The 2,501-nt window shown below is 45.4% G+C and overlaps 1 pseudogene; it reads left to right on the forward strand.

The window, feature by feature from the left end:
* The first annotated feature begins 697 nt into the window (after positions 1 to 697).
* On the forward strand, positions 698 to 2,030 carry LOC126020614 (cyclin-dependent kinase 4-like; annotated as a pseudogene).
* The last annotated feature ends 471 nt before the right edge of the window (positions 2,031 to 2,501 follow it).

The raw sequence follows: 2,501 nt of genomic DNA on the forward strand, positions 1-2,501 counted from the left end.
ACTGTGAAGAACTTCTACTAGGACCATAGAGAAAGATATTGAAGTTAGACAAATTAGTATGCCTGGGGCTTGTCTTACACTAGGATGCTTCATAGGTAGGCTCTTCCTGTCTTTAGGCCAAAGGTTTTTTCTTTCTATTTCCTCCATTTTTTGCTGTACTTATACAAACAAACGAAAAAACTGCCACACACACTTGTTTTTATCTTTTAAATTGGGGCCCCCACGTTTTTTCATAGATTTGGGACACGGATTATTTTATTTTACCACATATTCCTGCATTTTTCTATAAAAACTAAGAAGAAATGGCCAGGGGGCAAGCGGCATTGGCAGGGAAATAATACAGACAGAACATAATATCCAAGCCAAAGTCAACAATACTAGAATCAAAGGACCTAAACTTTAAAAATCTAAACTTAAATCTATACTGGCAGGCCAGGGGGCAAAGGATGGTGGCATAGGATGCACTCTCAGACCATTGATGGAGGAAGGTTGACACTGGTGATGGGAAGGGACCTGACTCATTATATATCTCAAATTCAACTATGATGGATTTTGTTGATCACAACTGTTTCAATAAAATAAAATTAAAAAGAAAATCTCGGATTTCCGCGCGCCTCTTTGGCAGCTGGTCACATGGTGAGGGTGGGGGAGAGGGGGCCAGGGGGCCTCTCTAGCCTGCAGGGTCCAGCTACCTCGGACAGTGCCGCAAGTATATGGCTTGGGGAGAAGCCGAGGCTGGGCACCGATAACAGGAAAGCCCCCCAAAAGTCCTGGCACGGAGTAAGGATCTCATCCGAATCTGAAGAATGGCTACCTCTCGCTACGAATCTGTGGCTGAGATTGGGGTCGGTGCCTATGGAATGATGTACAAGGCCCGGGACCCCCACAGTGGTCACTTTGTGGCTCTGAAGAGTCCCCAATGGAGTCCCCAATGGAGATGGCACTGGTGAGGGTCTCCCCATCAGCACCGCCTGGGAGGTGGCATTGCTGAGGCGACTGGAGGCTTTTGAGCACCCCAATGTTGTCCGTCTGATGGATGTATGTGCCACCGCTCGGACCGACCGGGAGACCAAAGTGACCCTGGTATTTGAGCATGTGGACCAAGACCTTAGGACTTATTTGGATAAGGCCCCCTCACCGGGCTTGCCAGTGGAGACCATCAAGGATCTGATGTACCAGTTTTTAAGAGGTTTGGAGTTTCTTCATGCCAACTGCGTTGTTCACCGGGATCTGAAGCCAGAGAACATGTTAGTGACAAGTAATGGAACTGTCAAGCTAGCTGACTTTGGCTTGGCGAGAATCTACAGCTACCAGATGGCACTCACACCTGTGGTTGTTACACTCTGGTACCGAGCTCCGGAGGTTCTTCTGCAGTCTACATATGCAACACCAGTGGACTTGTGGAACGTTGGTTGTATCTTTGCTGAGATGTTTCCTAGAAGACCTCTCTTCTGTGGAAACTCTGAAGTTGATCAGCTAGGCAAAATCTTTGACCTGTTCGGGCTGCCCCCAGAAGACTGGCCCCGAGATGTGTCTCTACCCTGAGGAGTCTTTTCTTCCAGAAGCCCTCGCCCAGTACAGTCAGTGGTACCAGAAATGGAAGAGTCTGGAGCCCAGCTGCTGCTGGAGATGCTGTCCTTTAACCCACACAAGCAAATCTCTGCATTCCGAACCCTGCAGCACTCTTACCTACAAAATGGAGAAGGTAACCCAGAGTGAGCAGTGAAGTGGCTACAGTGGAACGAAAAGAGAAGCTGTCATTTCCCTCCGAGAACCTTTCACCAAGGCCATCTCGCCTGATCTGAGGCTGTGGAATTCCACCAACTTTTTTACAGAGAATATTTTGCTACCTTAATGACATTTTCCTCCACCCCTCCTTCTGAGGTTTATCCTTCTGCCTGCCTTCCCTTAGACCAGGGGTTGTGCCTTGTTTTCCCTCCCCTACTTGATATTGGAGTCCTTTTTGACACAAGAAAAACAAATATGTAGTCTTCTATTTCCTACCCTTCAAAAAAAAAAAAAAAAGAAAAAGAAAAGAAAATCTCATGAATACTGATATCCAGAGTCATAAAAGATTATGCCCCCAACCTTTCCATCCTTTCCAATGTACCTCAAAGCAGTATGAAGATTTTAGTTTCTTCTGAGTTGGAGAAACCTTGGTCCCATCATTAGTCTATTTTTCCACATAGACTCACAAATCAGGACAATGTTTAGGCCCAGAGAGCTTCCTGATTTATTCTGTCCAATAGTTATAGATTGATCATCATTGAGATCTGGTTCTAAAGGATCATAGTCTCTTAAGATTGAGGGGGATGACAAATCCCTCAGGACCTCCCCTTCCACCATGGGTCAAATTTCTCAAGTGCACTCTACAACCCTACAATCTATTCTTTAGGAAACCACCACTAATCCATAGCCATGTTACTTTATTCAGGAATCCTTACAATTGAAAGGTTCCTCTGGAGAAAATTTTTTTATTTCTATTGTTGTTTTGATATTAA

Source organism: Suncus etruscus, chromosome 10 (assembly GCF_024139225.1).
Source record: "Suncus etruscus isolate mSunEtr1 chromosome 10, mSunEtr1.pri.cur, whole genome shotgun sequence".
NCBI lineage: Eukaryota > Metazoa > Chordata > Mammalia > Eulipotyphla > Soricidae > Suncus > Suncus etruscus.